Genomic DNA, 27,738 nt, shown 5'->3' with positions numbered 1-27,738 from the left:
GGAGCTCCGTGAGATGCTTGGTAGCACGCATCCCCAGCTCACGGTCTCAGTCTGCTGTCTCAAGGGTGTGGGTCCGCGGTCCGTCCGCTCCCCCATGCAGGTGGCTACCGTTTCCGGGGCCCTGACACGACGGCTCCCACCCCTTCTGTTTATCTTCCGATATCTGTGCGCGGTTTCACGGTTCCCTGCTTCGTACCTCAACACTCAGCGCTGGAGATGTTCGTTTGTAGAGATCCAGATGTATCTTCCTGCGTCTCAGGATGATTCCGTGGATGTTCCTGCTGGTCTGGTACCTATCCAGCTCAACTCAGGGGACCGGCTGAAAAAGGGGTCCCCTACTCCTCTGCCATCTTAACCCTCTCTTCGCTGGTGGTATTTTAAGCATTTAATATATATTAACCCACTTTATGCTCCTAATAACTTATGAGATAGGTACTACTATCATCCCCGTTTTACAGATAGGGAAACTAAGGCCCAGACATATTAAGAAACTTTACGAAAGTCCTAGAGCTAGGAAGTGGCAGAGCTGGAATGTGAAATGTGGAGGTCCGGGTCCTGGCATCCTTGCTCTTGGCCACCATGCTGCTGTCTTCCCATTGGCAGCTGGAGGGACCCAAGGAAGCTTTCAAGAAGGTGAAGATATTTACATGGAGCCTTGAAGAGGGTGGGTGGCTTTTGGATATGCAGACACGGAAGGAAGCACATTCCAGCAAAGTAAACAGTGTGAAGGCAGGGAGTCTAGCATGTTTGGAGCTATTGTTTCCTGGTAAGCCAACAATGGTCCAACAGCCTTAGCTCAAGTTCATGTTCAGAAAGAATAAGTTATCAGAATAAAGGGCCTGAATAAAGGAACGGGCTGAGTATGAGGGTCACACAATGGTTGAGATTCTAGCTTTTTGAACTTCGATTTCCACAATTTCCATTGATTCTCTCTATCCCAATCCTTAGTTGAGTAATTGACTTGAAAAGAAGGCATGGGTTTGATAGAAGCAAGCCTACATTGGGGCACTGTAAGTAGAAGGGTCCAAATCATAGCCTGTCGTGGCATGGTCCCAGGGGTAGGGTTAACCATTGCCCCAGAACCAGGTGGGTATTTCCTGATCCACAGGGAGGGGCATACAGACCACGTTTATTTTTATAGACCCTACAACAAAGGAGAAGGCAATTCTGGAAGACCAGGAATAATGCTCTCTTTCTTAAGAAAAAGCCAACCCTACTTTGAAAGTAAGATCTCGTCTACTCCTACAAGGGCATCTCATGAGGCTTTAAATGCAGCTAAACCATAATGGCAGCACCCTTCAGGAGCAATGAGATTGCTCACTGAGTATCAGCGCCAAGTACTAGGCTTGAAGAAACTGCGTGGTATTTCCTTTAACTGGTACCTGATGGCTCCATATCCATCTCCTGAGTTGGGATCCTGGTTAAAAACCAGAAAGACTGAAGAAAAGGTACACAATCCCCCAAGAGCTGAGTGAAGACGAGTGTGCCAGGGTTCTGGAACCTTCTCTTCAAGGGTCACGTGGGTAGGCTCTGTAGCTTCTTCAGACGGGTTCACTGGCCTCTGGCTCAGGCCCACGGGCTCTGGTGGAAGGCAGGGGAGGTGGTGTGATGGTGACACATTTGGTGTGATAGTTCACATTTGAATATAACCCAGTCCAGACGTCAAATCCTTGGGTCTGTCATCTTCATCCCGAAGGGCCTGCCTGGTGAAGAGGAGGAGGTTGGAAGGTTGGCTCTAGACGGACCTTAGTGCAAATCCCCGCTGTATCACACACTAGCTGTGCAACCCAGGGGAAGTTGTTGAACTTCGGTGCGCCACGCTACGCTCACTTGGAAAATGGAGATTGTGACATTTTATTTAGGAAGACACCCAGGAGAATCGAATGCAGAGATGCAAAGCACAGAGCACAGTGCCTGATGCTTAGTAAATGTTCAGGAAGACTTTCATTTCCCTTGTCTCTCTTCCTTGATGACAGAGTCATCCACATTCTTGCAACACCAAACATTCTTTTTTGGGGGAGAGGAGGGGGAGAAGGAGAGAGAGAGAGAGAGAGAATCTTAAGCAGGCTCCAAGCTCAGCGAGGAGCCCATCTCAGGGCTTGATCTCATGACCCTGAGATCATGACCTGAACCCGAAATCAACAGTTGGAGGTTTCCTGACTGAGCCACCCAGGCATCCCTGTGACACCAAACATTCTGAGTGCAAATATTATATCCGCTCCTCATAGGGTTCAACAAGAAGGCCACCCTCAAAATCAGAGACTCAGTCCGTGGAGAAAAGAACTGGAACGAAGTGCCAAGAAGAGAACTGAAATCAGAGCCTGTTGGAGGCAGTGGCAAGAGAAAGGCATTAAGTTTAAAGGACGACATGAAGACAAAAGAGAAAAATATTCAGGTCTCGTGCGCTAAGTGTTCTAGAGTTACCTGTCTGCTGAAGTAACGCCTCTGGCCAACAGGATGTTCCCACGTGGGCCTTGAACTTGCCAATTCCTTCATCAAGCACCAGCCAAGGAGAGGGATGGGTTGCCTGATGCAGCAGGAGAGGGACTGGCTATTGACTACACACCTCCTAAAAAATATCTGAGAGGTTCGGGACAGGTTGCAAGTGGGAAGAGGCAGTCCGAGGCAGCCACCTCGAATTCTCAAAGGATTTGCTTGCACCATCCCAAACAGGGATGCCGTGCGCCCTCAGAGAATGAAGCATGAGAGCAGCAGCTGGTATGTGGCAGAACCTCCCTAACAGTCATCCTGCCCTCCCTCCCCTCCCACCACCTGGCCCTGCCCACCGTGAGAAAGTCCTGACCCTGGAAACAGGACTGCAGCTCAGCGTCCCCTGCAACCAGAGCCTCCTTTTCTTTTTTTTTAAATTATTATTATTTTTTTATAATAATATTCTTTATTATATTATGTTAGTCACCATACAGTACATCCCTGGTTTTTGATGTAAAGTTCGATGATTCATTAGTTGCGTATAATGCCCAGTGTGCCATGCAATACGTGCCCTCCTTACTAGCCATCGCCAGAGCCTCCTTTTCAAAAGGGGGGGAAGCTCACGGGGTGAGGAGGGTGGTTGGCCACCTCTCTGCTTCTGCAGCTTTGCCCAGCTATTCAATACCCAGGTATTCTCCAAGCGTGTCGATTACAAATTTGCAGAAGTTGGATCTGCTGTTTTCCCAGGAGCCGTTGGAACCAGGGAGTTTCTGATCAGTCACTGAGTTGTTGATCCATAACCCAAGATTAGGACTCGGGGTTATAATTCTTTCAAGGTTTCATACCCTCCTTCCTACTACCTACTAGGAGGGCAGCTTGGTTTAGGGGAAATCATGGCTTCATTGTTTATTGGCCTTAGGAATGATAACACTCTTTGTGAAAGTAGAGAAAACCCCAGTTATGTCCACTTGGGTGACAAACACATTTCAAGGGTATAAGGAACAAAGTGTAATGAAGGCTAAAATGAACTCAAAGTTAGTACAAGTGCATGAGCCTGGGAACAAAAACAGCAAATTTGAGACCTAAAAGATATTAATAAAATATTAGTGTAAGAAAAATAACAAGTCTAATGTCAACATCTTGATTTTCTACTGTTTATCAACTGCTCTTAGAGGAAAACTATCTATATTCCTGATTTTGAGAACCAAGAAAAACTTATGGTCAATTCTTAAGTGTGTCTTAAGTAATTTAGCTTTTCTTATAGAATAAAAATAAAGATAACAAAGAATTGTGTTTAAAACTTGGAAAACACAAAAACAAAAAAAGCACCATGAAGAAAATTAAAATCATCCTGAATTCTATAATATAGAGCTATTAGCATGTTACTCATTTACCTTCTGCTGCCCCAGGTATATATAGATGTATTTACATAATTGAGATAAATTATACATCAAATTCTATCACCTGAATTTTTAAATTACTATGTCATTAATAATTTTGCATGGTGTTTAAATAGTATCTGCTAGTACATATTCAAGTTGAAAATAACTGCCTTTTCCAATTTTAAATATACTGCATGCTTTTTTGAAACTATTTAAGAATAAAAACATGTATAATAAATGCAAGTAAAAATCATGTCATCAATTGGCGCTTGACAATAGTGGTGTTCCAAATGGGGAGACGGACAATGTATTCAGTTAATGGTATTAGATCAATTGGCTATTCATCTGGGAGTTTTCAAAATTAAATCTTTATCTCACACTTTAGACACAAATAAATACCAAATGTATTTTTAGAGTGCTAAATATATAAAGCAAAACCATGGAAACTATTAGAGGAACACATAGGGACCTATTTTTCTGATCTGGAGAAAGAGAGGTTCTTAAATATGTAACAAAAAATCAATAATCAGAATATATGTTGTTAAAAATCGTATAAATCTTTGACTAAAAGACAAGCAACCCAACAAGGAAATGAACAAAGAATATAGCCACGGATTTTTCAGAAAAAAAAAGTCTAATAAACATAGGTAAAAGAGGTCAATCTTGCCAGTTATCAGAGAAATGCAAATTAAAACAATATAAAGATATATTTTCCTCCCTGTCAAACCAGCCAAACATTAAAAGATTAGTACTACAGTTCAGGGTTGATAAGAGAGTAGAGAGAAGGCCTTCTTACCTAATATTAGTGGTGGAGTAAGTTAGTGTCACCTTTGGGAAAGACGGTTTAGCAGAAAATATCAATATTTAAAATACATAGTCTTTCATCTGGAAAGTTCACTTCAAAACACTTATCCCAAGAATACACACAGTGGTTACAAAGGCAGTCAAATTAGATGTCTTGCACAATAATAGTTTGAGATAGCAAAAGAGTGGGCCCAACCTAAATGCCCATCAGTGGGGGAGTGACAAAATAAACCAAAATACATCCATATAGGTAAGAAGGTAACACATGCATATACAGATTATTACAAAGCAGCTAAAAAGAACAAGAAAGAATTACATGTAGTGACATAGAAATCACTTCAATATATACTGTTCCATGAAAAGAGCAAATCGCAGGACAATATTACAGACTAGTCCCATTTTGTTTAGAGAATACACACCAAAAAAGCTGTGTCTGTCTATGTATGTATGTGGATATATGCACCAGTCTGGAAACATACAAACACAGCTGCTAGCAGTGCTGATCTCTGGGAAGAAGGCAGGAGTGGTGGGATGGCAGGAGGGCAGAATGAAAGGGAACTTCTGCTCTTTAGTTTTATCATTTTTCTCCATATTGTTGGAAGTTTATACACTGAGAATAGATTCATACATCATTTTGTAGTTATGGATATGTAGCTGGGGAGTAAGGAGTTGGGGAGGAGGGAGAGGCAGTCTCTATCACACAGAGCCAACCATGGCTAGCCTTTGGATGAACCATCTTTCCAGACGTTTCTCTCTTTTTTTCCTTTTTTAAAGATTTTGTTTATTTTAAATATATATTTTTATAAGATTTTATTTATTTGAGGGAGAGCAAGCGCGAGTGAGAGCATGAGTGGGGGGAAGGGGCAGAGAGAGAGGGAGAAACAGATTCCCCACTGAGCAGGTAGCTTGATTTGGGGCTCGATCCCAGGATCCTGGGATCACGACCTGAGCCGGAGGCAACCGCTTAACTGACTGAGCCACCCAGGTGCCCCGATTTTATTTATTTTAGAGAGAGAAAGCACGAAGCATGAGCAGGGGCAGGGGCAGGGGCAGAGGGAGAGAATCTCAGGCAGACTCCACACTAGGGCTGCAGCCCCATGTGGGGCTCAATCCCACGACCCCGAGGTCACAACCTGAGCTGAAACCAAGAGTTGAATGCTCAACCAACTAAACCACCCAGGGGCCCCAGACATTTCCCTTTAATACATATATAGATAGAGAAATAGAGATACATCATACACAGAAGTAGAATTCATTTATTCATTTGTTCATTCAACAAACACTTTTGAATGTCTACGATGTTCGAGATTCTGGGTATCGCAGTAAACTTGAATTCCCTGATCTTATGTTACTGAGAGTGACAGATAATAAGCAAGCCAAAATATATAATTTTAAGTGGATATAAGGTCTGTGAAGAAAACAAATGAATGCTCATACTGTACACGCAACCAGTGTAAGCTCTCCAATGATATGGAATCTTTCCCTTGTGTTCAGTGTAGATCCACAGTCATATGTGTAACGGCTGAAGGAATATTGGATAGAGGAGCCATGGTTTATCTAAACAATTGGCCACTGATGAGCACTTGAGTTGTTTTTACTATTACGAGTGTCTGTGTGTACTTGTAATTATAACTTTCAGATAATTCCTAGAAGTGAAAACGTTGCATGTTTCAGTGGTAAAAGAATTTCTTAGTTCCGGGGGCGCCTGGGTGGCACAGCGGTTAAGCGTCTGCCTTTGGCTCAGGGCATGATCCCGGCGTTCTGGGATCGAGCCCCACATCAGGCTCCTCCACTATGAGCCTGCTTCTTCCTCTCCCACTCCCCCTGCTTGTGTTCCCTCTCTCGCTGGCTGTCTCTATCTCCGTAGAATAAATAAATAAATCTTTAAAAAAAAAAAAGAATTTCTTAGTTCCAAAAGTGCTACCAAGGGCAAATTCCCTTTGTCTGGTCACATGGGTCCTTACTTGCAGGTCCCTCAGGAGTCTTGTGTCGCCATCATTCAGAAGAGTGACAGCAGTTCTATCAGCGTCTTTCAGCAGACGTAACAGGGTTGGCACAGAATGGAAGGCAGGGCCTATCACACTGGGTCGGCCCTGTGGCAAGACCAGAGGGCTCTTTCATCTAGGGTGTAGTTGGACATCTAGAACATTGTCATGGCTCTTAGGGAAAGCGTCCAGGCATTTGTGGGCTGAGATGCAAATAAACCATCAATCCTCAAATGTCAAATGCACTTATACAATTCAAACAACTTTGCACCTAAGTTCAAACTGCTAATCTATTAAAATATCACATCATCTTACTTAAAATTTAGGACCTCCAGGTTCAACTAATTTAAGCTATCAGCTGGTAGTCAACAGAAAAAAAAAAAATTCCAAAAGGTGATTTTTGCTTGGATGATCCAAGGATTTCAAGGAGGATTTTCACGAAGACTGATATATTAATAGTAAATATTCATATCGATGTAGATTCAACCTATGCCATTCACCGTTCAAATTGCTTTATAGGTGTTCATTTATTAAATCCCCATGATAACCTAATGAAGTAGGTATTTGATATCCTTGATTGACAGACAATAAAAGTAAAACAGAGAGCTTATGTAAATTGCCCAGTATCACACAGCAAGTATGTGACAGTACCAGGATTAGAACCCAGATAGTCTGACGCTAAATCCCATGTGCTTAACCACCGCTCTGTGCTGCCTCTCAGCATGTTGGGTCGAAGGGAGGTATGCAGAATTTTGTATTTGTATTCATTTTGCCAACTGGCCCTTCCAGAAAGATTTTATCAGTTTAAAAACTCACGAAAGGAAGTCTTGTGAGGGTCTGTTTTCCTAAGCCCTCTTCAACATCGAGTACTGTGTTATTGTTTAATCTTTGCCAATCTGATAGGGTTTAAAAAAGGATATTTTTTATTAGCATTCTCTGTAACAAAAACAAACAATTTTTCAAAGGTTTATTTGCTTTTTATTTCTGGGATTCCTTCTTCATATATTCTATCTTTTATTTCATTGCTCATCTTTTCCTAGTTAATACTGATATTCTTTAATATATAAACAAATCTTTTGTTTGGCATATAAGTGACAAAATTTGCCATGTGTTGTCCTTAACTTTTCAGCTTGTTTATAGCCTTCTGTTTTGATATTGGCTCATAGAAGTTTAAAGCCCGATGTGTCAAAATTTTTCAATATCTTTATGATGTCTGAATTCTATATCATTCTATATCATGCTCATAAATATTTTTCCCACCCCAAATTTTATTTTTTTCTTTAAAAAATTTTTTTCTTTTGTTCAGTTAGCCACTGCATAGTACATCATTAGTTTCTGATGTAACGCTCAATGATTCGTTCGAGCCATAGAACAGCCAGTGTTCATCACAACGCACGCCTTCCTTAACACCCATCACCCGGCTACCTCATCCCCCACCCCCCCCAAAACCCTCAGTTTGTTTCCTGGAGTCCATAATCTCTCAGGGTTTGTCTCCCTCTCTCTGCTTTCTCCCCCTTCAGTTTTCCCTCCCTTCCCATGTGGTCCTCCATGCTATTCCTCATGTTCCACATATGAGTGAAACCATATAATTGTCTTTCTCTGCTTGACTTATTTCACTTAGCATAATCCCCTCCAGTTCCATCCATGTTGATGCGAATGATGGGTATTCAGGCTTTCTGATGGCTGAGTAATATTCCATTGTATATATGGACCACATCTTGTTTATCCATTCATCTGCTGAAGGGGATCTTGGCTCCTTCCACAGTTTGGCTATTGTGGACATTGCTGCTATGAACATTGGGGTACATGTGCCCCTTTTTTACACTACATCTGTATCTTGGGGTAAATACCTAGTAGTGCAATTGCTGGGTCATAGGGTAGCTGTATTTTAACATCCATTGGAAAAAAGACGGTCTCTTCAATAAATGTTGCTGGGAAAATTGGACAGCCACATGTAGAAGAATGAAACTGGACCATTCTCTCACACCACACACAAAGATAAACTCAAAATGAATGAAAGACCTCAATGTGAGACAGGATTCCATCAAAATCCTGGAGGAGAGCATAGACGGTAACCTCTTCGACATTGGCCACAGCAATTTCTTTCAAGACAAGTCTCCAAAGGCAAGGGAAACAAAAGTGAAAATGAACTTCTGGGACTTCATCAAGATAAAAACCTTCTGCATAGCAAAGGAAACAGTCAACAAAACTAAGAGGCAGCCCATGGAATGGAAGAAGATATTTGCAAATGACATTACAGATAAAGGGCTGGTATCCAAGATCTACAAAGAACTTCTCAAATTCGACACCCGAAAACAAATAATCCAGTCAAAAAATGGGCAGAAGACAAGAACAGACACTTCTCCAAAGAAGATATACGAATGGCTAACAGACACATGAAAAGTGTTCAACATCACTAGCCATCAGGGAAATTCAAATCAAAACCACATTGAGATACCACCTTACACCAGTTAGAATGGCAAAAAGTAACAAACCAGGAAACAACAAATGTTGGAGAGGATGTGGAGAAAGGGGAACCCTCTTACGCTGCTGGTGGGAACGCAAGCTGGTACAGGCACTCTGGAAAACAGTGTGGAGGTTCCCACCCCAAATTTTAAAAAAAATCCATATTTTCTTCTAGTGGTTTTATAGTTCCATGTTTTTTCTGCATTGAAACTTTTATCTATCTGGAATTTATTTTGATGTAAAGAGTAAAGCAGAGATTCAGCTTTTATTACAAAATTGCAAGATAGATGACCCAATGTCAACTTATGTATAAAAGAAAAAGAAAATTATGAAGACAAGCAGAAAAAGACACACTATATAAAGGGAAACAAAGATAAGAATTACAGAAGACTTTCCATAAGAAACTGTGCAAGCCAAAAAGATACTAGAGGGACATCTTGAAATACCGAAAGAGAAAAGTAAAAATTGTTAACCTAGAATTCTACATTTAGCAAAAATATCTTTCAAAAAATAAGATACAATAAAGACTTTCCCAGAAAAGCAAAATCTGAGATTACTCTTTGCCGGCAAACTGCACTACGGAAAATATTAAAGGAAGTTCTTCAGGCAGAAGGAATATAATATTAGATAGAAACTTGGGTGTACGGGCACCTGGGTGGCTCAGTCATTAAGCACCTGCCTTCAGCTCAGGGTGTGATCCCAGGGTCCTGGGATCCAGCCCCACATCAGACTCCCTGCTGGGAGCCTGCTTCTTCCTCTCCCACTCTCCCTGCTTGTGTTCCCTCTCTCGCTGGCTGTCTTTCTCTCTCTCTGTCAAATAAATAAATAAAATCTTAAAAAAAAAAAAAAAAGAAACTTGGGTCTACACAAAGAAATAGTGTGCCAGAAAATGTAAAAGCAAATGTAAAATACATTTTCCTTATTTTTAATTGCTGTAAAATATTGATTGGATAAGGCAAACATAGAAACATTATATTACAGGGTTTACAATGTATGTAAAAGTATAGTGTATGACAACAATAACACAAAAAATGGTAGAAAGGAATTTGAACATAAACTGTTGTCAGGTTTTTTATGTTTTTGTTGTCAGGTTCTTACGTGATGCAGTAAATGAAGTAATATTATTTGAAGGTACACTGTGATAAGTAATGATGCCTATTATAAGCCCTAGGGCAGCCACCAAAAAGCTTTAGAGAGATGTCACAAAGCTAATAATTAGGATGAAATGAAATCATAAAAAATCCAATTACTACAAAAGAAGGCAGGAAAACAGGGATAAAGGAATAAGGGACAAATAGAAAACAAAGTAGTAAGATGATAAATTTAAATTCAACCTTGTTAATAATTACATTATTTGTAAATAGTCTAAGCACACTAATTAAAAGAGATTGGTTGGAAAAGCAAGACTCAAATATATGCTGTCCAAAGGAAGCTACCTTTAAATATAAAGACAAAGATAGGTTAAAAGTAAAAGGATGAGGAGTGTCTGGGTTCCTCAGCCAGTTAAGTGTCCGACTCTTGGTTTCGGCTCAGATCATGATCTCAGGGTCGTGGGATTGAGCCCTGCATCAGGCTCTGCACTCAGCACAGAATCTGCTTAAGTGTCTCCCTCTGCCCCTCTCCACCCCCCTCTCACTCTCTCCCTCTCTCTCTAAATAAATAAATCTTAAAAAAAAAAAAAAAGTAAAAGGATGAAAAAAGATACACAATGCATAAGGAAGCTGGAATCACTATATTAATTATCACAAAGTAGATTTCAGAATAAAGAATATTCCTAGAGATGAACAGAGACATTACTTAATGATAAAGAAGTCAAGTCACCAAGAAGATATGCGTGTTTGAAGCTCTGTTGTTAGGCACATACACGTCTAGGATTGTTATACTTCCTTGGTGAATGCACCAAACAACAGACCTTCAAAATATGCAAGGCAAAAAGTGACAGCATTGAAAGGAGACATAGATCCACAATTACAGTTGGAGATTTCAACCTTCCTCTCTCAATCATTGATAGAATGGGTAGACAGAAAATCAGCAAAGCTGTAGAGAACTTGAACAATTTGACCAAATTAACATTTAGAGAGCATTCTCTTCTATAAGAGCGGTATGCACATAATTTTCAAGTGCACATAGAACATTCCCATAAGCCCTTTTCCCTGCTATGAATTAAACCTTAACAAATTTAAGAGAATTGAAATCATCTAAATCATGCCTGCTGCCTACAATGCAATTAGAAATCAGTATCAGAGTATCGGAAAATCCCCCAAACAATATTAATTTGCCCATCTGAGAACAAGATATGTCATTATTTAACCAGGCCTTATTTTATGTCTCTTGGGTGGGTTTTACTACTCTCTTCATCTGTCTTGTACATATTTTTAAAGTTTATCCTGGGTATTTCATTTTTATTTTTTTATTTTATTTTATTTTTATTGTTGCAATTGCTTTTGTGAATGGGGTCTATTACATTTTATTTTCTCATGGGTTATTATTTCTTCTGAGGACATGGATTTTGCCTTTAAAAAAAAATCTGGCCATCTTATTGAACTCAATTTTTGAATAATTTTATTTTATCATGTTTTTCAACTATATGATCAGATCATCTATAAATAATAATATTTTCCCTTCTTTTAAAATATTTAGATTAGATTCTTTCATTCTGTTGTCTAATTGTATTGACTGGCCCTTTTGGAACGATGTCAAATAAGGAAGTGGTCCTGGGGCATTGTTTTGTCCCCCGTCTGGAAGGCCATGCTGCTGGTATGGCCCTGTTCATCCGTCTGGCTTCTAAGGGCTACAGTGAACTGATGGGCTAGAGGCAGACACAAGGCAGGTGCGCTGTGCAAAGGAAGCCGAAGAGCCTAGCTTCGTGCAGGAAACAAACGTTGGGGGAAAGGCTGTTCTCAAAGCCTCAGGCTTCAGCCCAGGAGCAGGACTGTTCAATCACATACACGTATGACGTCAGCCGGTTTCCGGTGGGCTTTGGAGAAGGGGCGGGGCTGAGTGTGATGTAAGCAATGGGCATACGCTGCGTGTCTTGGAGCCTGAAATTCCTCCAGGAGAGGCTCATTTGAGATCTGAGGCTTTTTGGTCTCGGAGTGTCCTCCCCAAAAGATACCACCGTTTGCCTTTTTGGCTTTCGGAGCTTAGCTGAGGGCGGCCCTGGGGGTTTGAGAGGAGGCGCAGAAAGGCCTGGAAAGGCACTGGTTGCTGGCTGTCAGGAGGGGGGTTGCTATAAGGAGCCAAATACAAACTTCCTTCATTTCACAATGTTGTTTGAAGCTCTCCAAACCCCTTCCCAGGGCCCTAGAAGTTTATCAAACCTTAGTAAGGGAAGTTCACACCTCTGGTGATGGCTGGGGAGCTTGACGAAAGAGCCCACCACAGTCTTCGGTGCCAGAAAATCCTGGCTCCTTCTTCACAGGTGTGAGCCTGAAGGTCGCTGTCTAGTGGGAATCAGGAAATCTGCTTCACAAAGGCGGCGTGAAAGTGATTCAATAACACGCATGAAATCCCTAGCCCAGTGCTAGGGACCTAAAAGCCGACTGCCTTGCCCTCCCCTCCTAGTAAGGACAGGGGAAGGAAGCATTTGCCTAATTCCTATTTTGTGGGTGTGGAAGTTCTCGGGTAACTCAGGGCCCCTGTGTCTCTATGCATGTGTCTATTTGTCTCCTTTGGAGTTCCTCGAGTGGTTAGTGGGGGGCCAGCCTGGCGGAATTGCTACAGAACAAAGAAGTATTCCAAAATGCCACTACCATTGCTACCCCACACGATACAGGCTGTGATAAAAACGCTGTGGGCAAACCGAGTCCTCTGAAATGACGGGACAATCCTAAATCCCGCCTTCATGTTTCCCTATTAACGTACATACTGTCCAGAAGGATTCTGGGGCAGATTCTCTCTCGAGTATAGCGACGCCAAAAATACATGACTGAACAGAAAAAGCGCGTGCTTTGGGTCAGACGGTTGCTGCATCTGACCTTGGCCTGGTCGTGTTTACAATGAGACCCAAAATGTACTCAGTAAGAGCAACTCTTATAGCTGTCCCCATGTGATGACATAAATCTTTAGCAAAAGGTCATAAACATCATCCCTATTTTCTTTCTAAGGAACTTTTCTTAGGAGGAAAAAGCATAATGAATGCAAAGAGGAGAATCACTTAAGGGTGCTGAGTGATATGGTAGGTCTTTTGGACCTTGTCCCATTTTGGATCTGAAAAATAGGAAGTCAGCTGCGTGAGGAAGAAAGTTCTCCTTTGTGACCCCCCTGTGCTGTGATAACAGCAGGGAAGGGGGCAGAAGGACGGCCTCAGTGCAGAGGAGGAGGACCCCACTGGTGATGGCCAGAAGGGGAGACGGAAGCCGACACAGCGACTCGGGGTGCAAAGGAGCAGAGAGGGTGTGACCACAAACCAGAACGCGCTCAGAGGAGCAGCTCTGAGGCAGCCCTGACCTGCAGCTCAAGACAGAGGCTCCTCTGAGCATCTCTTACACTCACGTCGGGCCGGCTGGACGTAGAAACGCCTGGCTTACACTCCTTCCAGGAAAGGACTTCTTGATGCCATGCAGAAATTCTGTCTTATAACTTCCCTGTGAAACACGCTCCCACTAGAGTTACTGTTCTGTTACTCCCTCAGTTAAATGTTGGGGGGCTTGAAATTGGAAGAGACAAACTCTCAGATATTTTCTTGCATACCCGAAACCATCCACACAGGAAAGCAAAACTCCGAACCAGCCAAGATGTCACATGAAACGGGGCCGCACCTTTCTGACTCGGTTCCTTCAGCAGGTGAACCCCAGAGTCGAGAATCTGTGGGGTCAGCAGGCCTCCCTCTACCGAATAAGAAATATGCAGATAGGAGGAGGCAACGAACGCAAACCGCAGAGTTCGAACTGTGTCTGGAGGCTGAGGGGCCCTGTCACTTGCTGGTCTCATCTTTAGTCCTATGGCCAAGCCTCCCTGTAGCAGGTGCAAAGGAGTGGCTGTTTGACATGTGGAGGAAGTCGTACATGTCAGAGCACTAGGCAGGCAGTTCCATAAAAAAAAAGGCTTTTGCCTTTTACAGAAAGCAGCCACCTCTATGCCTGGAATGAGAGCTGTCCTCGGGGTAAGCTGCAAGGAAAAGGCTGAAATGCAAAGAAAAACTTAGTCCTGCGATTAAAAAAAAAAAAAATAGAAGACAGTATAAACTCCCTCTCTTCCCCATGCAAACAATTTTTTCTGCATGGTGACCCAAAGGCCTGTCCTGCATCTGACAACCGTTTAGTGGTTTAGCCTGGAGGCCAGGCCCAGGGAAGGCCCGTGGGTGCCCTTCAGAACAGCCCGAGCCAATCCAGCCGCAGTGAGTGTGGAGACCCCCAACCCAGGCGGATCAAGTCCCCTGCGCTGGGCATCTGGCACTGCAAAGCGGAGCAGTTAGCCTCACAGGCAACCTGGAAGCTGGAAGCTGCCAGCCCAGCCACGAAGAGAGAAGGAGAGGCAGACCTGACCTGAAGACAGGTCCAGACCCCCAGGGATCTCCCAGCCCCTGGATTCAGCTCACGCTCTGACCTGGATTCTGAGGCACCCCTGAACATCCCACCCCTCTCCATGTTAGGCAATATCAATTTTTTAAAACCCAAATAACCCCCTGTTAAATCTGAACTGGGCTTCTCCTGTTTGCCACCCACAGGGTCTTAACTCAGAAGGGAAAGTCCTTCTTTGGGCAGCTTACCCAAATGCGTCTGACTTCATTTCCCTTGTTTGTGACGTTGGCCGCCTCCACCGGCCACTTCCACTTTTTGATGATGGGGGTTCCTTACAGCTGAGTCACCTCTGATTCTGTAGGACCTGGGAAGGCCGCCTGGCATCTCTGCTGCTGAGCCCGCAAGACTGTGGATGGCTCGGTTGCCACACAACACTGGTGGGAACACTTGATAAGACCTTGGGGTCAGTGAAACACATGCCGTCTAGGCAGGGCTGTTGTGCAAATGAGCCCAGCGCTTGTGAAGTTAGCCATAGAATCTGTTCTTTCACCACCACATGTTTGGGACCCTCTGTAATCCTGTTCCTTTCTCAGCACCCTGCTCCCACTCAACAAAAGCCTCCTTGTAGGAGGGAAGTCTCATGACCCGAGAAGTAGGTGGAGGGTCCTGCCCTCTGCGGTGGCATGGGGCCCATTTACAGGAGGGATGGTGTTCAAAGAAAAGGAGATTTGGAGTCAGGAGTCCTGGATTTCAGAGCTGGCTCCAACATTTGCTGGAAGCATGACCTTGGGTGAGCCTGTCAAACCCACTGAGTTTTGGTTTCTAGATCTGCAGGATTAGAATAGAAATGATCTTCCACGCTGTGGCATTATTGAGAGGATTCAAGGGGCAATATTTGAAAGTGCTTTGTAAACCACAAATCCCTACTCATATTGTGTTGTTATTAAGTGTTACGGTAGCAAAAAAAAAAAAAAATTCACACTACACTCTGATGTGCAAAATAAATGTAACATTCTCCATCACTGACCTAGCTGTCGCCAGGAGCGCCACATCTCTAGAGAACAAGTCGCGTCAAGGACACTGATTACAACCTGCCAGACTGCAAAAGCTCTTGACATAGTTCTTATTTAACTCTCCTAGCAACCCTGTGATGTAGGGGCCAATGCCAGCCCCAGTTTAAGGAGTGGAAGGGAAACTCAAATATGCTTGGTAGCAATATCTGAGTCTCTTTGATTCGGCCCCATCTGGTCTCACCGGTGCAGTGTCCCCCTGACAGTGGCTGACGACACTATCGCCCGTCCAGTCGAAAGGGCTTCTTTACAGCTTATGGTACATGCAAGCTCATGTGAGCAAGCTCACCGTCCAGCCACCTCCGCTCATCCATCTGCCCCCCATGGGGCTCCTAGTGGATACCTCCCAGCCACATGGGGAGCTCTGCCCGGAGGCAGCCTCCAATCACTTTTAGGCTAACGTAGTCACCCCTATGCTATTGAGCACCTACTGTGTTCCAGGCACAGTTGTAAGTTCATAAGATCAGTGAACAAAGATCCGTGTCCTCGTGGAAATGACATTCTAGCAGCTCCGTGACAATGGAGACAGGACCCTTGGAGGAACTGCCTCCCAGAGTCCCAACAAGAAGTGGAACAAAAGCCCCTCTCATCTGGGCCTCCCTCTCAATATCTTCCCTCTTCTAGACAGGGAAGTCTGGGCATACTGTTCCGAGGCCCACATTCCATCCCACATTCCAGAAAGCCAGAAGATGGTGGCATTTCACTTTCTCATCCTCCTCAACAAGGACTTCTCTGCCCCAAATCTGTCCCCTTCTGGGCAATGGACTGGGAAGGGCTCAGGGGATATGTCCTCTCTCCACTGCTCTTTGACAGAGGCACAGTCTATCTTGGTTCCTGTTGTGCCAAAGGGAGATACTGAGTATTCAGAAAAAATTTCTCTCTCTCTACAAAGAGACAAATACTGACTTTCAAGAACATTGTCCTGATGGCAAAGAAAGTCAATTGTAAGACTCGAAGTCAAGTTGGACCCCTCTGTTCTAGGGGTCCTGCTCTCTTCATCCCTGGGTGTGTTCAGCCTCAGGGTTCAGTGTTGGAGGTACAGTGTTGACAGGGAACAAAAGATTTAGGGGGAAAGTGAAAGTACATGAGCAACCTCAGGGACTAACCGGGACAGAGACATCATCAGATAAGAGTGTCATATTCTGACACACATGTTGAAGGGCAGTTACTTCTATTTTATTTTATTTTATTTTATTTTATTTTATTTTATTTTATTTTATTTTATTTTATTTTATTTTATTTTATTATTTTATTTGTTGGGGGGAGGGGCAAAAGGAGAGAAAGAATCCCAAGCTGGCTCCACGCTGAGCATGGAGTCCAATGCGGGGCTCAATCTCATGACCCTGAGCTCATGACCTGAGCTGAAATCAACAGTCCGATGCTTAACCGACTGAGCCACCCAGGCGCCCCAAGGTCAGTAACTTCTTAATGTGTTCCCTGTAGCTTTCACCGTAGCCCTTTATAACAATGTCTACATTCTGTAAATCTTTTGCTGAATGAACAAATGATTTATTAAAGAACATACCCCATGTTATTCATGGCAAGGGATAAAGTCTGAGGACCCTAAATGATAATCAAGTCACACAGACACACACACATACAAAAGAGTATTTAACTCCTACTTTATACTCAGCCTTGAAAGTAGATACAAAGACAGTTCTTGCCTGTGAGGAGGAAGAGAAAGTAGCACATCTGAAGCAATTACTGACCTATTAATTCCGGGACGGGAGAGATGAGTGTGGGATAGGATTGACTGAGGCTCTTCCTGGAAGAGCGAGGTTGAGATACGCAGAGGAAAGCAGGCAGGGGACAGGAGGAACAGCAGGCACAGAGCAGGAAGGCTCAGGGCCAGCAGAGATGGAGAAACCAGAATGGGGAAGGCAGAGGAGGAAGCAGCGGGAAATGAAACGAGATGGGGGACGGGGCAATGCCTGGAGGACCTTAAAAATTCAGTAGAGGACTTTGGACTTAAGTGGGCTTTGTCAGGCTAGGCTAGCTGTAATAATAAATGGGCCCAAATGTTTCCAAACACAGTACAGGTTTAACTTTTGCTGATGTGGATAGAAGTCCAATCTCCTTGGTGGGTGGCTTTCCTCCTCACAGTAATTCAGGGACCCAGGCATCTTCCATTCCTGTTGATGACATCTCCCAAGCCTCATTGTTGTCTAATTACAGCTAGTGCTTTTCTTTTTTTTTTAATAAAAATTTTAAAGATTTATTTATTTATTCTAGAGAGAGAAAGAGCATGCACAAGCAGGGAGGGGCAGAGGGAGAGAGAGAATCTCAAGCAGACTCCATGCCCAGCACAGAGCCTGACATGGGGCTTGATCTCACGGCCCTGAGATCATGACCTGAGCTGAAATCAAGAGTCAGATGCTTGACCGATGGAGCCACCCAGGTGCCCCCAGTGCTTTTCTTAAAGTGTTAGCCATTTTGCTCACTTTCCTCTGCCTAGAACTCAGTGATATGAGACCTTTAAACACAGAGGAGACTGGTAAATGTAGGCTAGCCGTGGTCCCAGCAAGAGGAAATGGATTTTGGGGGTGCAGGTAGCTGTCACTGCCATATGTGAAAATCCCAAAGAGCTGCGTACAGCAGTTTGGACCAAGGCCATTATTTCATCACCCAGCAGGACTAGGGAGGTTTGGGGAAAGAAGCGCCAGCCGCAGATCGACAGGAGACCATAGGTGAGAGGGCCCGAAGCTGTCTGGTGCAGTAGAATGAAGAAGAGAAGAAGGCTGAAGCGAGAACCGTGGGATAGCGAAAGGCACGGGGGCAAGATTGACATCAGGAAGTGGATGAAAGAGGGCTCAGTGAATTTACTACAGCCAAGGTGACTCCAGGGTCTGTGACCTCAGGGAGCAGAGAGAGATAGCATGTGTCACAGAAATGTGGATGGTCAATATTAGATTGAGGGAGCCAGTCTGGAGAAAAGAAGGCTACTGAGGTGTCTTGCAAAAGCAGCAAGAGGGAATTTCAGTGAAACAGATGAATGCTCATTGACTCATGTTCTTTCAGGACTGAGACCTCAACCCCTTGGGACTACATCCTCCTGTCCTCAGATAACAAATCGAGAGGCCACAGGTCCACAGATCTTCGAGGGCCATACCGGACAAATTGGTGACCCAACCTTCAGATTGGCCCTTGACCATTTAGACACAGCAGGTAGCCATGCTCTTTCTGAAAATGTTCCAGAAAAATAGATGCTTTTTCTACCATGATGTCTGATAACACTTCCCCGACCTGCAAATGTCAGCCTCTTCCCATGTATCTTTTCCAAAGGCAACAGTACCGAACACCAGCTGGGGGGACAAGACACCCAGAGCTGTCCACAGTGGAGGCCCTCACTGGTGCAGACTGATGATCCCTCAGGAATCTGAATAACCCAGTAAACTGAATGACCCCAGTTTACTCTCTGACTACAGTCAGTCAGTGGCCCCTGAAGTGGTAGGTCCCATTGTTCTCCCAGACCTCTTCTCCCCACCAATGCCCCGTACACACACAGCCCCTCTCAGAGAGGGTGTCCTTCTCCCTGGGCTCAGTGACTAATGCCTGATTCAGCTGTGCTCTTCTCTTGAGTGTCAGTATTTTCCTACCAGGACATCCACTCATTCTTTTCCCGCCACATCAACCTGGGGAGGTGACTCACCTGCTGTTAGCTATGCCCCAAGTCCTCCCACCTCCTCCACCCCCAAGCGATGACTAGACTGGAATGAGGAACAGAGGGGAAGCTTATCAGGGGGGACACACTCCCTAAAGATGAGGAAGCCCACAGCCAGACACCTAAGATGAAGAGAGGCCTAAGCCTGAAGCAGGAGTTCCTGGGGGTGGGTCTGGAACAGGAAGGGCGTGGATGACAGGGTCAAGAAGGGCCAAAGCAAGGAGAGGACGGTAGTCTGACTAAACCTTGAGTATGTGAGATGGTATGAGCATCCTTCAGTCCCCACCAGGGTCTCTTTGTAACACCCAGAACATTCTGGTACGCTCCGTCCCCTGATTCATTGTTTGCATTCCCACCATGTCATTGAGATCTGGAACAAAGGGAAAGCCAGAGGGAGAAGCTTCTAAAGCAGCCGTGTAAGGATGACTTGGCCGCAGGAAGTTACATAGAAGTGACTTAGTAGTCACAGATACATGAGAGATATCCAGTCCGTCAGAACTCTGGTGTGACCTGCCCGAGGGTAAACCCACAGCCCGGGACCAAGGTATACAGGAACAATGCTGTAAGTTCATCAGGCAGGGGTGGTGGCTTAGCCTGGTCCCAAAATAGAGCCCTTACTTTGCCACGGAGCAACTGGGGGAGACTCAGGCCAACCTACTCGATAACTCAGCGTGTTTGNTGTGGGATAGGATTGACTGAGGCTCTTCCTGGAAGAGCGAGGTTGAGATACGCAGAGGAAAGCAGGCAGGGGACAGGAGGAACAGCAGGCACAGAGCAGGAAGGCTCAGGGCCAGCAGAGATGGAGAAACCAGAATGGGGAAGGCAGAGGAGGAAGCAGCGGGAAATGAAACGAGATGGGGGACGGGGCAATGCCTGGAGGACCTTAAAAATTCAGTAGAGGACTTTGGACTTAAGTGGGCTTTGTCAGGCTAGGCTAGCTGTAATAATAAATGGGCCCAAATGTTTCCAAACACAGTACAGGTTTAACTTTTGCTGATGTGGATAGAAGTCCAATCTCCTTGGTGGGTGGCTTTCCTCCTCACAGTAATTCAGGGACCCAGGCATCTTCCATTCCTGTTGATGACATCTCCCAAGCCTCATTGTTGTCTAATTACAGCTAGTGCTTTTCTTTTTTTTTTAATAAAAATTTTAAAGATTTATTTATTTATTCTAGAGAGAGAAAGAGCATGCACAAGCAGGGAGGGGCAGAGGGAGAGAGAGAATCTCAAGCAGACTCCATGCCCAGCACAGAGCCTGACATGGGGCTTGATCTCACGGCCCTGAGATCATGACCTGAGCTGAAATCAAGAGTCAGATGCTTGACCGATGGAGCCACCCATGTGCCCCCAGTGCTTTTCTTAAAGTGTTAGCCATTTTGCTCACTTTCCTCTGCCTAGAACTCAGTGATATGAGACCTTTAAACACAGAGGAGACTGGTAAATGTAGGCTAGCCGTGGTCCCAGCAAGAGGAAATGGATTTTGGGGGTGCAGGTAGCTGTCACTGCCATATGTGAAAATCCCAAAGAGCTGCGTACAGCAGTTTGGACCAAGGCCATCATTTCATCACCCAGCAGGACTAGGGAGGTTTGGGGAAAGAAGCGCCAGCCGCAGATCGACAGGAGACCATAGGTGAGAGGGCCCGAAGCTGTCTGGTGCAGTAGAATGAAGAAGAGAAGAAGGCTGAAGCGAGAACCGTGGGATAGCGAAAGGCACGGGGGCAAGATTGACATCAGGAAGTGGATGAAAGAGGGCTCAGTGAATTTACTACAGCCAAGGTGACTCCAGGGTCTGTGACCTCAGGGAGCAGAGAGAGATAGCATGTGTCACAGAAATGTGGATGGTCAATATTAGATTGAGGGAGCCAGTCTGGAGAAAAGAAGGCTACTGAGGTGTCTTGCAAAAGCAGCAAGAGGGAATTTCAGTGAAACAGATGAATGCTCATTGACTCATGTTCTTTCAGGACTGAGACCTCAACCCCTTGGGACTACATCCTCCTGTCCTCAGATAACAAATCGAGAGGCCACAGGTCCACAGATCTTCGAGGGCCATACCGGACAAATTGGTGACCCAACCTTCAGATTGGCCCTTGACCATTTAGACACAGCAGGTAGCCATGCTCTTTCTGAAAATGTTCCAGAAAAATAGATGCTCTTTCTACCATGATGTCTGATACCACTTCCCCGACCTGCAAATGTCAGCCTCTTCCCATGTATCCTTTCCAAAGGCAACAGTACCGAACACCAGCTGGGGGGACAAGACACCCAGAGCTGTCCACAGTGGAGGCCCTCACTGGTGCAGACTGATGATCCCTCAGGAATCTGAATAACCCAGTAAACTGAATGACCCCAGTTTACTCTCTGACTACAGTCAGTCAGTGGCCCCTGAAGTGGTAGGTCCCATTGTTCTCCCAGACCTCTTCTCCCCACCAATGCCCCGTACACACACAGCCCCTCTCAGAGAGGGTGTCCTTCTCCCTGGGCTCAGTGACTAATGCCTGATTCAGCTGTGCTCTTCTCTTGAGTGTCAGTATTTTCCTACCAGGACATCCACTCATTCTTTTCCCGCCACATCAACCTGGGGAGGTGACTCACCTGCTGTTAGCTATGCCCCAAGTCCTCCCACCTCCTCCACCCCCAAGCGATGACTAGACTGGAATTGAGGAACAGAGGGGAAGCTTATCAGGGGGGACACACTCCCTAAAGATGAGGAAGCCCACAGCCAGACACCTAAGATGAAGAGAGGCCTAAGCCTGAAGCAGGAGTTCCTGGGGGTGGGTCTGGAACAGGAAGGGCGTGGATGACAGGGTCAAGAAGGGCCAAAGCAAGGAGAGGACGGTAGTCTGACTAAACCTTGAGTATGTGAGATGGTATGAGCATCCTTCAGTCCCCACCAGGGTCTCTTTGTAACACCCAGAACATTCTGGTACGCTCCGTCCCCTGATTCATTGTTTGCATTCCCACCATGTCATTGAGATCTGGAACAAAGGGAAAGCCAGAGGGAGAAGCTTCTAAAGCAGCCGTGTAAGGATGACTTGGCCGCAGGAAGTTACATAGAAGTGACTTAGTAGTCACAGATACATGAGAGATATCCAGTCCGTCAGAACTCTGGTGTGACCTGCCCGAGGGTAAACCCACAGCCCGGGACCAAGGTATACAGGAACAATGCTGTAAGTTCATCAGGCAGGGGTGGTGGCTTAGCCTGGTCCCAAAATAGAGCCCTTACTTTGCCACGGAGCAACTGGGGGAGACTCAGGCCAACCTACTCGATAACTCAGCGTGTTTGAGCGTTTAGTTTTTACCGGACACAGTGCTGGAGGAGAGACCCACATCTCGGAGCTAGAAGGCGTCTGGAGACCATGTACTCACTGCGGGCCCCAGGAAGAGAAGTGACTTTCCTAGAACACCAACTAGCCGTGACCGGGCCAGAACAGAGTTCCTGTTCCCTGTTTCTCTTCACCATCCACTCTCTCTGGCTTTCTCCCAAGGAATTATGTTATAAGAAATAAAAAGTTTTCTCAGGGAACCTGAAAACTGAGAGCAGGAGAGAGAAAACATCTAGCGCTGTGCTGTGATACCCAGGCCCATGCAGGTTGACCATGTCCATGAGCAGAGGCGAGCCATCCTTGGCCCTGACGCTTGTCTTTCTCATCCAACACAATCATTACTCATTTTCTCGGCAAGTCCACCTCCTGCCCAAATTCACTGATATTCCTAGAACTGGGGCAGCCTCCCCCATCTCTTTGTCCCTTAAAGGTGAATAGCCACTAAGAACTGCAGGAAGGAAGTCTGATTTCTCTTTCCCCCACTTCCTTCTTATTGCTGCTTCCTCATAGCAACCTCACTTCCCCATTCCCTGCCACCCCCCCCCAGTTAGAGGGATTCTGATAGAGGGCAATGAACGTATAGTGAAATGAGCCATTGGAGTCCAACAGACATTGTTTGAATCCAGCCTATATCACTCACTGACTGTATGATCACCGCACATTATTTGATTTCTCTCTCTCTCTCTCTCTCTCTCTCAATGTCTTCATTTAAACTTTGAAACAGGTAATATCCTACCCTCAGAAGTTGACTCCCTGAGGGACACGAGCTGAACAGCTGGACGGCGCCCAGACTCAGGACGTCGAACAAAGCAATGCTGTTCTTTCAGCTACTGTTCGGTGCCTGTTGCCCCGTGGGAGTGAGGGTGCCACCCTGGACCTGGGTCCCCACCTTCGCTTCTGAAACTCCCGCTGGCCGCAGAGCGAGGGGAGAAATGCAGTGTTTCCTTGGATGTCGTCAGCCCCCAGTGTACATCTCCCGCCGAGGAGAGATGACAGAGAAAAATGTTTTACGTCCTCGTTGTCGGCCAGCTTTTATGTCCAGTCAGAACATTCCAATCCAGGCAGGCCGACACAGAGACCAGAGGAGACAGACAGACAGACAGAGGGAAGCAGGGAGTGAGAGTCCCCGGAGATGCGTTTGGCTCAGCCAGTGTTGACACAGGGCCTGCAGTTTGCCAGCCCTGCTCTGCACTGAGGGTAAAAAGACAGAGGAGCCCCTGGCCTGCCCTGGAGGCACTTAGATTCTGGTGGGCTTTGGGATGCAGCCATAAATCAAGTCAAAACAACACCATGGAACAACTAAGCCAAGGATGGTCAAGGAGGCAGAGGTGAGGGACTGAGCCCGCTGGTTCAGAGCTCCGGAGAAGGGTCCTAAGAGAGGAGACTCTGAACTGAGTTCTGAAGTTCTGTGAAACGCCTTTTTCCACTCTGTCCTTCATCGTTCTAACATGTTCCTGAACCCTTGCTATGTGTCAGGCACCATTCTGTACCCTTTGCTCATTTGACATTTATTCATTAATAAGCCTACACGATCAATATTCTTATGATGTCCATTACACAGGTGAGAAAACAGAGGCATAGGGAGGCACGACTGCCAGGGTCAATCTCAGAGGCAGGATTTGAACATAGGCATTCAGCCTCCTGGGCTGCGGCTGTCGCCACTGCCCTACTCCCCGTCTGGAGGCTGTCACAGGACAGAGGCCGAGGAGGCCGTGCAGAAATCCTCTGCTTGTTTCCCACACCGTCTGACCCTTCAGATCACAGCAGGGCTTACCAGAAACGGAGACAGCCACGTCCTTCCGCGGACGGTCAGATTCAGGTGCTCAGTTGTGAGGCCCAGAGAGCTGGATTTCTACTGATCTTTCTGGTCAGACACTGACCTAATTCCACCCGGTTAACTACTAAATTTGACAGGTGAGGAAAGCAACTCAGAAGAGTTAAGGGAAGGGCCCAGGATCCCACGGCCGGTTGGTGGCTGAGCCATCCCCAGAAGCAGCCACCCGGTTCTCTCCGCCTCCCCGACACCTGCGCTCCTACCTGCTCTCTGAGGGAAGCCTTCGTCAGGAGAAGCTTGAGCAAACATTTCTTTTCCTGAGGTGAAGCCGAAAACTGTGCTCCTGCGTGAACAGGGTCACTTTCTCTGTTGGCCTTGGGGCCGCTGGGGCCGCCGGTGCAGCCAGTGGTCACATATGTCCCGTGATTCGAGGGGCCTCTGAGGGACACTTCCCCATTGCCCAGCCCACCATGGCTCTGCAATCGTCACCCACAGATTCAAGAAGGTCGCTAATATGCAAATGTCTTATCTGGAAGGAGAAGGATGCTAATAGCTGTTGGGACTTTTGTTCATTTGCAGATCCAAACTTTAAAGGGTTGAGGCAAAGGGCAGCTGTGCTTTCATACAGAAGGGGGGGAGGACTAGAGTGGAAAGAGAGTGAATGAGCCCCTCCAGGATCTGCGGGTGAATCTCAGCAATGTAGCTCCCTTTTTCTAATTTCTGAGAGTAATTTCCATCCATATTTGTTGTTTTACCCTTGTTAGCTGAGTCTCTCCTTAAAACTTCTGCATGACCTCAGTGGTAGGCACGTGCTAACTAGGAATCCAGACAACTTTGAACTGCTATGATCTTGACTCACATTCTTTGATTCTGGCAGCTCTCATCACTTTTCTTTTTCCTGGAGTCCCTCCTGCCTTCCTCTCCCCCAATCCAGGACAGTTTCTCCCTCATTCCAGAAGTGCTCCTTTCGGAAAGGAGGGTGCCTCCGGATCATTGGGAGGTCTCCTTGGAGTGCAGATGACTGGGCTCCACCCTCACGGCTCCTGATTCAGTAGGTCTGTGGTGGGGCTTAGCGTTGGCATTTTAACCCGGGAGGCACGGATGCTGCCAGTCCCGGGGCCACAAGGAGAAGCCCTGCTCTCACTCAGTACCATTCTCCTTCCTCTTCTAGTGGTGTTCTCTTATGAGGATCGCTCCATTACTGCATCTGCCTGCCTCGGCCCCTCTGGTCACCAACTCAGTCCCATCTATTGGGGTTACCACCAAACGGCTGGAGCCACAATGGATCTCGTTGCCAGCGTATACCCGCAGACCTCCCACCTAACCATTCATACCCTGGATGTCGATCAAAAACCTCTCTGCCATTCCTCTCCCCCCTTCTCTAATCTAAACTGAGGAAACCTAAGTAACTGGGGCTTATCAGAAAAAAACAAAAAACAAAAAACCCCAGGGAGATCTGGTCCCAAGCAGGGGAGGCAGCCGCCTTGGTGACAAGGCTGACTTTAGATATTCTCAATAGACCAAGAAAGTGGGCAGTCTGGAGCTGGCTCCAGCCAGGTCTGGGATGATTACAGAGAAAACATCCAGCCCAATCTCCACCCACCCATCCACCCATGCCCCGCTGTCCTCACCAGACCCGCATGCCCCGGCGTCCTGCAACCCCTCTCCAGGGTAAGGAGTCCAGATGCCAGCAGACTGTCTTCCCAGGACATTGAGCAACACTTGGGGAAGTATTTCCAGCATTCATGCACTCCCCAACAGCCTGCAAGACATTTTCTCTAAGGAATTTCCACACATATAACTAGTGCTTTGTTCTGATGTGAATGAGGGTTTGTCTAGATGCCAGGGTTTCACCATACAGGAGATGAGCAAACATGAGCTGAAGCCTCCAACAGCCACATCTCGGTCTTCACGATCTTTCTTCATAGTATGCACAAATGTCAAACCACTCTAGAAAAAAAAAATGGGGAGGGTGTCAGTCCTATCCTACTTGAAGATCTAACCAGTCTAGACAATCTGTTGTCATAGACCTTTTTAATGTCAGGTACCCCTGTCGGTTTTGATAAAGATGGTCGGAGCTAAGCATGGCCATGCACTCTAGTCAGAATCCTGCTAATAGTGTGTTGATATGCAGAAGCTCCTTACGCTTTTCCCTTCTGCCTCCATAAATGGAATTGGAAAAAAAAAAAAAAGAGGTCAGTTGCTAACAGTGCTGGTTCACAGACAGCTCTTCTGTCCCAAGTGAACAGTTGACTTCGCAATGAATTGAGACCCAAGCGGAGGGAAGATCTAAGCTGGTACTGAGTTCGTTGAATACAAGGGACCAGCTGAGGTTGGCCTGGCATGTCTCCTGCTAGGTCAGGACTGTCCCAGATCTCAGTTCCTTGTCCTGTGGTCTTAGACAGCTTTATGGAGGGGGTATGCATTCGTGGACTCGGGCTTCCATAACAGAGTGTCACAGACTGGGTGGCTAAACCAAAGAAATGTATTTCCTCGCAGTTCTGGATCCTGAAAGTCCAATATCATGGTGTCCGCAGAACTGGTTTCTTTGGGGGCCTCTCTCCTTGGCTTACAGATAGTTGTCATCTCCCTGTATCTTCATGTGGTCTTCCTTCTATGTGTGTCTGTGTCCTAGTCTCTTCTCATAAGGACACCAGTTATATTGAATTAGGGCCCATCTATATGAATAATGTTACACAGTCACCTCTGTAAAGACCTTATCTCCAAATACAGTCATATTCTGAGGTATTAGGGGTTAGGACTCCAACATATGAATTTGGAGGGGGGAGACAATTCAGCCTATAACAGTATCATCATTCATTTAAATTATTTACCCTATTTCACTGATTTTAAGACACATGTTTTTCCATATTTTAATGTCTAACACAGGCTGCATCTAACGATCTATGGTATTCAGGGTTTCATTGGCAGAAGGATGTCTTCTATCAGGGGTACATAAAGTATGGTGCACTTACAATGGATGACACCTTGGATTTGATTTAGCATAATAGTCCTTGCAACACCCCACTGGATTAGCTACTATTTTAAGTCCCATTTTACAAATCAGGAAACTGAGGTACACAGGTTAAGCAACTTTTACAAGGAAACCACCTTGTCAACGTTGGGGCTGAGTTTCCAACCCAGTGAGTCTAACTCCATGTCCCCCCTGGGATTGCTTTGAGGCCAAGTGACTTAGTGCATATGAAGCGCTCAGAACCTGGAATGGAGTACATTCTCAGTAAATGTTGGCACAATTATTCCTAATTTTGGAGAAATGTTAATGTCATGTGTGTACCTTGTAAGTCCCAGTGAACTTGACATGTATTCCTGGGAGCAGGGCCATCCCCACAGTGATGTGTGACCCTAATGCCTTCCCCCTTCA

General features: G+C 45.7%; 1 long non-coding RNA gene across 1 annotated transcript; it reads right to left on the bottom strand.

Moving 5' to 3' along the window:
* Positions 1-26,141, bottom strand: LOC117797100. The gene is made up of 4 exons (XR_004621981.1): positions 25,988-26,141; positions 24,620-24,885; positions 2,425-2,580; positions 1-1,703 (listed from the first exon to the last, which is right to left on the bottom strand). It is a non-coding gene; the product is annotated as an uncharacterized LOC117797100 (long non-coding RNA).
* Between the last annotated feature and the right edge of the window lie 1,597 nt (positions 26,142-27,738).

This window comes from Ailuropoda melanoleuca, chromosome 18 (genome assembly GCF_002007445.2).
Source record: "Ailuropoda melanoleuca isolate Jingjing chromosome 18, ASM200744v2, whole genome shotgun sequence".
Lineage (NCBI taxonomy): Eukaryota > Metazoa > Chordata > Mammalia > Carnivora > Ursidae > Ailuropoda > Ailuropoda melanoleuca.
Note: the sequence above shows the minus strand (reverse complement) of the source record. Positions and strands in the feature narration are given on the sequence as shown.